We start from the raw sequence: 10,363 nt of genomic DNA, 5'->3' as shown, positions 1-10,363 counted from the left end.
AACCACTGCACTAAGCGATAAAAAGAGCTAAAAAGAAAAGACAGGGAGATGGAGATAATTTCATGAAGTCTACAGAGAACAAGAGGAAGAAACAAAGAATGGGTAGTGGTGGTATGTTTTGAAGTGTAGCTTGCATTATGGCATCTTCCATACTAAGGTGACCGAGGAGAGTCTGAAATGCAAGAAACTGTGTTGGTTCATAGCATCAAATTAGTTCTGGACAAGCAGATAACATTTATTGAATTAGTGAACAGATCATACCAAAGAAGTAAGTTCTAGCAATTTTCATGTATATGCATATGATATGCCACTGCTTTAACCATGGCTGCGTCCTATGGAATGTTACGGTTTGTAGTAGAGTTTTCTGCCGAAAATTCTCAATATCCATCTCTTATCAATAAATACAAGATTTCCATAGAATGTTGCCATGAAATTGGTCAAAATATAGTGAGAAGTAGGAGTATGCCTATTCAAAGATTATTGAGAGCTTTTCTCCACTACACTATTATAAGCACTATATTCCACTTTAACTGCTATATTTTTCCTGTGGAATTCTGGGATGTGTAGTTTAGCAAGGCCCAAGAGCTCTCTGGCTGAGAATTCAAAATTCCCCCCCCCCCCAACACATACACACACACACTACAAATTTGAGGATCCCATAGGATGTTGTCATGACAGTTAAGTGGGATGTAACAGTACAAGACTATAGTGTGATAAGGCTCTGCGTCTTAATCAGGTATTCATTAAATATATATTAAATAATTTACATTACAGTAGGAATTGCCCACAGCAAAGGCAATGACTATGTTTGGAGTGAACAACGAAACGGTGATGTGTTAGTGTTTGTAATGTCATTGACCTTGCCTAGCTAATGAAAAAGTAGTTATGATTGACTGAGATTTCAAGGGCTAATATATGCATTAGTGAGTCTTGATAAACTGTCACTAGTTTGTTTGTTTTAACCACTGTTTCTGTCTCTTCATATTAAAGTTGGCGGAGCACTGGCCATATTAACCCTAGCAAATCCATGACAACAATGCAGCCATAGATCTATACATAAGGGTCACCCTGATGCCTTAAGTACCCAATCCAGAAAGGGTTTAAGGAGGAAGAAAAGACAAACTGAGCTTTTTGCAAAGATTATGGTATATATAGTCATGTGGAGGTCTTCCATTTTCTGTGTATGACATGGTGTTGGAGAGAGAATGTGTCCTACTCCTTAGTAGCTCTGTTCAGTTTCTTACTGCCTGCCTGCCTGCAGTGCTGTCTGTTTAAGAGTGCTACTAACTAACTTTTTGAGAATTCTTTTTCTTTTGACATTATCTATCTTCTTTAATAATTCCAACTTTTATTTTCCAAATTCCGCTAAGGAGGTGCTGATGGCGTGCATTGGAGGTTCGGAGCTATGAGTTTTAAAGGGTGTTTTAAGTGTTTCTATTTTATTTTAATCTGCTAAAAACACTACTAGGATTTTTTTTTTTACTTTTTGCTTATGTAATTTGACTAAGTGTGGGATAGGTTTGGGATTAGCTGCCTCCCTTGAGTCTCCATGGGGAGAAAGGCAGAGTAGTATTATTGATAATAATAATAGCTATCTAATCCTTCCCCAGCCCTACCTACCTACTTTGCAGTTTTTCTGGTTTGTGAGTGGACTCCTGCACCACACACAAGCAGCTTATTCCCCAATATACAAAATATACAAAACAAACCATCTTATTTGTAGAAACTAAAAAAAATCTACAATCAGTGTACAAGCAAAACATTCCGAAACTTGGCAGATTTACAGTAATGAATGTGTTCTAGAAGTGTGGCAAGTTTCATCCTGATAGCCATAAAATGTCAGAAAGACAAGTCTTGCAAGTTTCCCATTGGCGCTAATGGATCAAATCTTAATGAAACAAAAACGAGAATGCCGGGATTTGAATTAAAAATCAAAATGGACTCCCTCTTAATCTCATCAAATCTTGTCAAAATGAAATGGGGGGAATCCAAATTTCAAAATTAAATCAAAACAGATTTCTGCCATTTCACACACCTCTAGTAAAAATGTGGAGTGTGGAAGAAAAAATGTTAGCCTTGTGTTTTACCAGAGAAAGAATACACTGGATAATCTAAATGGGATTCCCAACAAGACCATAAAGTCCAGGGTTGAATATTGCCCTTTGCACCACTGATTGCAATGGCAAGTGGTGTGTGAGCTAAAAGAATGAATCACTTGAAATCTGAATTTCATAAACTATTACAGATTCTGCAGAGAACAGAGTCACAGTGGGAGAAAGGCATCTTGTAGAACAGTTTAAAATACTTGCTGAGGAGGGATTAAAAGACCTTTTAAATCCAATCTTCATCCCTTCCCTATTCTTGAATGTCCCTTTGAAATAGTGCTGGGTTGAGCCCTCCTCAACCCACACACACACATGTCAGAAAAGTCATTTAAGGGACAATAAGATAATAAGATATTCAGAAGTGATCAATCTTTACAAGTTTTCTTCAGAGGAGGTTTGCAATTGCCTTCCTCTTGGGCTGAGATAATAACCTAATGGGGGTTCCATGGTTCATTGAGTTTTTGGACCCTGGTCTCACAGAATCATGTTAATCACAAGTGCTGTTTAACTGAGTTGTTGGTTTAACAACTCATTTTAAAATAATGTAGATCTCAAAGTAAGGGGGACATAGTGAAATGCAGTCCACAGAACAGATGAAGAAGAATAGTCTATCTAGAAAAGGGATATTTAAAGTAGAAATTGAAGCACAAAAGAGAAACTGCAATTCAAAACCTTATTGAGATTGCTCCTCTGTAGATAATAAAAGAGTTGTTAATGTCCAACAACTATTAGTGTAGATCAGTGGTTCCCAAACTTATTTGGCCTACCACCCCCTTTCCAGAAAAAATATTACTCAGCGCCCTGGAAATTAATTTTTTTTAATTTTAATAGCAATTAAACAGAAAGATATATGTACCTGTGGCCATCACCGCTCCCCTGGTTTGCTGCAGCTCCCACCAGGGGGCGGTAGCGCCCACTTTGGGAATCACTGGTGTAGATAATAAAGCCAAGGATCTTCTGTGGTTTTCAGTAGTGTTGTGTTTTTGTATGGAATTGCTGTTCGTTTTGTGTAGTTTCATTTCTGTCATCTCATTTTCGTATTTGGTTCCCGCTAATGAAAATGGGCCCCTATACGATATGAATTTTTGTCTGGCTAACGAAAAACACAAAAAATTTTGTGCCATTGGCGGCAATGAGAGGGCTTCCAAGGCTCACCCCCCCCCCTTGATTTTTGGGCTTGAGGGGTGAAAATTGCCACACACTGAGGGCATTTCGATCCCTTTTAGCTCACAAACTTTTCAAACGTTTGGGTCTTCCCCAGAGTACTATTGCTATTAATATTATTATTATTATTAACACCCATTGGCACACATCAGATGTAATGGGGAGGCACTCCTCTCCCAGACTTAGCTTAGAGTCCCAGAGTAGCTATCGTTATTAATATATGTTTATATATTAATATTATTATTAACACCCATTGGCACACATCAGATGTAATGGGGAGGCACTCCTCTCCTAGACTCAGCTTAAGGTCCCAGAATAACTATCATTATTTATATTAATATTATTATTAACACGCATTGGTACACATTAGCTGTAATGGGAAAGCAGCCCCCTGTCAGTACCTGCTTATTGTTACAGGGCAGAAAGGAAAGAAAACAAAAGCAAGCACAATGACTGTGCAGCTTTCATTTTCGTGTTGCCTCTCGTTTCCTATGAAAATGTCATCATTCATTTTGTGTAGATGAATGGTTGAAACAAAACAATAGCACTAAAGAAACGAAGGAAATTTTTTCATGCATATCTCTAGTATTCAGCATGGTTCACTGCCTAGAAGGCAGAAAATCATCTGAAGCCACCCTTTTGCAAATAACCTGGTTTTGTTGTTGTTTATTCATTCAGTCATTTCTGACTCTTCGTGACCTCATAATCTTTCAGATTTTGAAGGTGGATAGAGTCATCAGCAGGTAGGCTGCCCAACCTTCAGACAGGTGACAACTGGACCAGATGGCTTTCTGATCTCTTCCAACTTTATGATTCTGGGCTATTTTTTACAATGTAAGTTTTTCTTGGGTTTGCTTTGGATACGTGTACCAGGATCCCTACTTATTCCAGACTAAAAAGCCATGAAAGTTTAGAAGAAAGGGAGTTTTTAACAGTGGAAGTATAACATTAAGCAAATTGAAAGGTGGAGCTTGCATCAACACTGGTGACATGTAGCTAGCTACATGAAAAACAGGAAAGGGCCTCAGCATATTTAGAAGTGGCATTTAATGTGGCATCAAACTGCTATAATTCAGCAGTATGGATACTGCCAGTGTAGAAAACTGGGGGGCAGGGGGAGAGCAAACTAGGAAAAGGAAGCCCAAAATGAGAAGCTCCTTTTACAATATGTGTGCTGATGCCCTGGGGTTTTCTTTTGCCTTGGGGTCTACATTTAATCACAGTAAATGCTTATCGTTGTTAACCCTGAGAGCAGGAGGAAATACAGAAAATGATGTGCTGCCTTATGTTTAGCATTTTTTTTCCAGAAATTAAAACAGACACTAGATGATCATTATGGAAAACACTGTTGCCATGCATTTTTCACTTTGACTTCTCCTGTGTTAGAATTACCTAATTGTTCTTAAACTACACAAAAGGGATGCATTTTATTATTATGTTTTTGCAGGCACCTAAAGATGACTTAAGTATCTCTTAGTCAATTGAAGGAACAAAGAAATCCATTTATGAATCAGAATTCTCTTTGCTGCCTGCCCTCTCCTTTCCCCCTTTGAAATCATTTACTTTATTGGTCTACTGAGTCTTGAAAGGTAAGGGATTGACAGGACTTGAGTGTAAAAATATTTCACCCAATCAGGTCAACTATACACATCTCTTTTAAAAACTGGGACTGAGATCGTAAGACTGTACAACCTCTGCATGTTATTAAAAGTAGAGTTGTCCTTGGAAAAAATGCAGGTAACTTTTCAGTGTATTTAAGATAAGTGAAGAAAACAATAATTTATGAAACCTAAAGCTATACAACTATAAACGTGTGTGTGTGTGTGTGTGTGTGTTGGGGGAGGACATTAAGACAGTCATTATGGTTAAATGTTTGATAATTCATTATTCTTATTCTTATGTGAAACTTATAGATTAAGAGCTTTATCATATGTACCTGTTATTCCAATACAGATGGGTGATCATTCATAATAGATACATACTGCATTGAGAACCTTCATATTTCACATCTCTTCAGTAGAGCAATTGCACAGGTTTTCCAATCTCTGGTTCCATGGTTGTAGTTCAGCAGACTCTCATAGCTCCTCCTTACTGTACTACATAAAAATGATACAATTCCAGCATTTAAAAACAAGGGGGGGGGGAAGGTAAATATGAATATAAAATGAAAGGAAAACAGTCAGTTTGAGAATAATGAGGGAAAAGAAGTAGGGGGAAGAATCTTGCTCATTGATGTTACTTTATTGCTGGGATACACAAAAAAAAGCAGAAGGGACCCATCATATCAAAGGGAGGTATTGGAAACATTGTAGGATTGGGAGTTATGATGGTGTTAATAGGGATGGTGTGGTGAGGAAAACCAGCAGCGGGATGTACAAAGCAACATGTGCTGGCTTCCCTGCTTTGTGTAATAAAGTTTTTCAATTGTGTTCATTAACAACATAGCTGGAGAATCACCAGTTCTGTGGTGACACAAAGTAAACAAGTGTCACCTCACAGGTTCAGAAAACAGTGTGATTGGGCCATAATATTAAATGGCATTGGAATCTCCCTCCCATTCTGGTGTGCCAACAGAAAGATAAACCATATTCTTCTGCTCACTCGACATTTAACAGAGATTTAGTCATGGAAACAAATGGGCTTTAGCAAGACTTATTCTGCATTGGATGTAGACCTCTGTGTCAAATGTATCCTACTTCCAGCAGATATTTTCTATGTCCTCTACAGGATAACAATATGACCATGCCCATGAGACTGTGTGTGGCTGAAATACAGAAAATGTTTCCATAATCTGTGATGATAGCCATCAATTTAGTTTTTAAAAGGGATTAGACTCATAGAAGCTATCAACAGATACTGGCCATGAAGACATATCTTATTTCGAGTGTCAAAAGCAGTACATCTCTATGTAATGAGTGGTACTGTTCCACTCATGTCCTCTTTTTGAGTGTTTTCCATAAGCATTTTGTTGATCATTGTGGAGAAACAGGATACTGAATGAGACAGACCTCTGGCCTCATTCAGTAGAGTTCTTAAATTCCCAGGACTGCAGAATATGGACTTTCACAAGAATTATTTTAAGGTTTAATCTTGTAATTAACACTTGGTAGCAGAAATGTAATGATGCTGTAACTGTAACGATAAGCCACAATCCAACACAATGTTAAGCATAAAGACACATAACCATGAGTTGGATTGCTGACATTCCAAAGAGCTTACTTAAAGAACTTGGGCTGGTTTTTATAGTGAGAGATGCCAAAAGAAGAGGTACTCCTCTTCTAATTATATGTGGAATAATTCTTAGTACATGGATACAGCCTTTAGTTCATAATGCCTTTTTTCCTTGGATCTGTTTGTCCCCATTATCATGACACATTCATGAATAAGGATCAACCATTGTTTAAACCACTGGTAGATATAAGAAAAGTGAAATCAAAATGTTAAAAAGACCTCTGACAGCCAACTGGACAAGAGCTGTATGGGTTAATTTTCTAGATCACTTTCCCACTATGTGTGGGTTCCAACACATGTGTGAGGAGACAAAACAGGCTTGATAATGTAATGGAGAGGAGAAAGTGGTTTGTGAGAACTAAGGAAAGACTGAAGGAATTTGTTACCACTTCTCCAATGTTATACCCTCTTCCTGCCCAATGCTGTTTTCTCTTGATTAATCACATTCATATGACATGTATTTGCCTCCTATTTCTTAGAAGTGTTATAAAATATGACCATATGGCAGTAGAAATAACAGGTGACTTTGACTGAGATGTGCAGGAACTCAGAGTAAGGCAGTAGTATTTAGAAACCATACTATACTTGATCTTGAGAAAGGATACTTTAAACGCCAACACAAGGCATAAAGCAATTGGCTTGGAAAGCAGGGCTACCATTTGTGATAATTGTGTGCCTCTGTGTGTATGTGTGTATGGGAAGCAGGAGTTATATATGCAGGAGTATGACACTCAAAAAATCACTTTGGAGTCTTCCAAAACAAAAGACATAGTGATCTGTTTTAATAATGTACTCCTCCTAACAGGTTCTTCTAATGAAAATGTGATTTTTGCATTGAATGGAATAGAAAAGGTAAGGTAAAGTCATAAGTAATTATCTAACAGGAAGGATGGATTTCTGTCTTTTTACATTTCTTGCCTATCCGTAAAGCAGCTGAGCTGGTACAATGTAGCCTCCTGATTTGAAAACATATCAGATAGCATTAACATGATGGGCTGTTAACAAGAAAGTATGCAAATGTGGTTGGTCCTGAATATAAGACAGAATTTTGGGTGCAGCCTTGGCAGACAATGTATACATATTTCTTTGGGAAAGCCCCTTTGAACTGGGGTGAAAGGAGATGAAGCAATGTATTGATGTAGAAGACGAATTACACCAAGGGAAATCAAGATGGACCTGAAACAAAGCAGCCTTTGAATCCAAATTAAGAAAGTAAAGAGCGGAATCGCATCCTGAGTAGTCTCTCACTGGCATGCCACTTTCAAAATCATTTTGCTTATAAAGGCAGATATGCATCTGGCCCATAATAAAAGGTGGCATCTTCCTATGGGTTTTGTTCTCAACATGTTACATGCACAGTTCTACAGTAATTATTATGATTTTATTTTATTCATTCTTTGCTCCCACTTGAGATGCTTTAAGGACCTTGCTTACATAAATAGTTATGGAATAAATAAAGCAGAACACACTACTGACAACATCTCTTGGAATGATGATAATTATAGATTACTGCACGACAGACAAATATATGATAGGCCTAAAATGATACGATTAGATAAACCTCTTTAAAATAGTAATTCACATTAGGACTTCTAATAATTTGTTATATTCAACGTTGCTATTTCTAAACTATGAATTTCGAGATATGTTGCTATTCTTTCTTTCTGTATGTGTGTGTGTGTGTTTCTTTTCCTGCTGTACACAGTATTTGTGGGCTATGGCAACCAATCCCCTTGGGCTTTCTTTTGCCTTAATTTGCATAAACACAGGCATCATATGAATATTCAGTGAGTGGCTTTGCATTAAGTAAGTGCCCTTAATCAGCTTTTCAGTTCAGTTTTATTGGTTGCACCACAGTCAGTTATTTCATCCAGAAAATCTGAGGGCCCTACAAAGCTAAGCAGGTAAGAATTGTAATTCTTTTTATGCATTTAATGAAAGAGTATTATCATTTGATTATATAGGTTTGGGGGAATGCTTAAAGATTGGTGGTTGTGCTTTTGGTTTTGTTTTTCATATGCATGGTTTTGGGTTTCTTTTCCTCCCCTTCTTCCCATTATTAACCCATGGTGGTCAGGTGGGCATACGCTTCTGAAATTTGCATAAACATCAACTCTCAATGAATAATTCATCAGGGTTATTTTAAACACTAGCTAGGCTTCTACTTTGGATGGCTCTATAACATCGCAGTTTGATTGGCTGTATAGTGTTTTCATCACCAGCAGAATTCCTATAACATAAAAGCCACTTTTAAAAAAGAGCAGCTGCGTTGAATGTAGTGTATTAGGACGAGTCTGCTCATTGAAATGTATTCTCTATTTTTTTTCTTTCCCAAAGCAAATTGTTCAATGGTTTCTGTCCAGCTATTAGTATAGCTCAGTTTATGGTGTGGGTATGTTTGTTTTTTGGGGGTGTGGGGAAAAATGCCATTTTGGAAGAGATTTCCAATGGCACCTTGTCCTGTTTCGTTGATTGCCATGGCCATTGCCATCATATTTGCTTTTAACTTGCATAAACATGAGCCACATGTAAATGAGATGCCATTGAACTCTGACTGCTAAACACTGTGCTCTTATCTTCGGTACTGTATACTGTTACTTTACCGTTGGCGTTTCCAGTGAGTACCAGTATGATAGAGGGCAGAGTAATTACTCCAAGCACAGGTTTTCTGAATGACATTGATAGGCAGAAACGGGTCATTTTAAAGCCTTGAGAAAGGAATGGGTTAATGAAATAACAAAACGCTGAAACGTTAGAGGACAACACCTTTGTGAGGAATCCATAACACTTCTTGTTTTTCTCATTTAGTACATTGAGGTCAAGAGTACATAATTTTATTTATATGTGTGTATGTGTGTGTATGCATGTGTGTATGTATGTAGACATCAAAATGGCCCATTTCCAATGCAAAGTCCCCTATTCCGGGTTGTTTGTATACATGGCTCTACCTGAGAATTATAACAAAAACAAGGTTACTGATTATAACAATTCCAGTCAAAAATAGGACTTAATACATAATAAAAAGCAGCAACTGTTTGGGATATTCTGGATCAATTTGGGTAAAAGTCATTATATTGATAGTTAGTTTAATCCAAAGTGGATTTAATATTTATGTGATTATTTAACAATGCTTTGTGTAAGGGAACCGTACATGTTGATGCACCAGAGTAATTTAATACAGAGCATGCAGATATGTATAGATGCAGCATATTCTTTTATCTTGGAATCTCAGTAAATCTGAATACTGAAAGACCTTTCAAGGTCTGGCGACAATTATACTCAGGAATCTAAGGGAAAACAAATCCCAAGAGATAAAAACAATTTGATGGTATTATTATTATTATTTCGTTTAGCCAAGGTAACCTTCTTCCTTAATAACACTTTGTTTATTATAATAAAATCAAATATATTTTCAATTAAAGCTGATTAGAGTATTTCCATAACATAAATATTTGAGAAAAATAATTTAATTACCTCTTTGCCAGGTTATTCTTACCCTGCCCCCTCCAGCTTCTCAGAACATGAAACATTAAGAGAGGATAAAATGGAGGGATGTTTAAAACAGAACAATGAAAATATCTCCTATGGTAAAAAAAATGATAAAATATATCACTCAATGCAGAAAAATTAGAAATATTTTAATTAATTTTCTTTTGCCAAGTTCATAAAATTAGAACTTGTAGGATTTAATAAGCCACTGTGCATTTAATCCTTGGCCATTAGATGTTTAGTGCTGTAATAAATACCAGGGCATTTTAAATGCTTTAAAAAGAAATTGTAGCAATAGTAATTTAGACAGATAGATACACACACACTGGCCATTTGGAGTAAAGATGAAATAAACTACGAAAACACTCCCAGCA

The sequence above is a fragment of the Anolis carolinensis genome, chromosome 2 (genome assembly GCF_035594765.1).
Source record: "Anolis carolinensis isolate JA03-04 chromosome 2, rAnoCar3.1.pri, whole genome shotgun sequence".
NCBI classification, from domain to species: Eukaryota; Metazoa; Chordata; class Lepidosauria; order Squamata; family Dactyloidae; genus Anolis; species Anolis carolinensis.
This window is presented reverse-complemented; position numbering follows the sequence as displayed.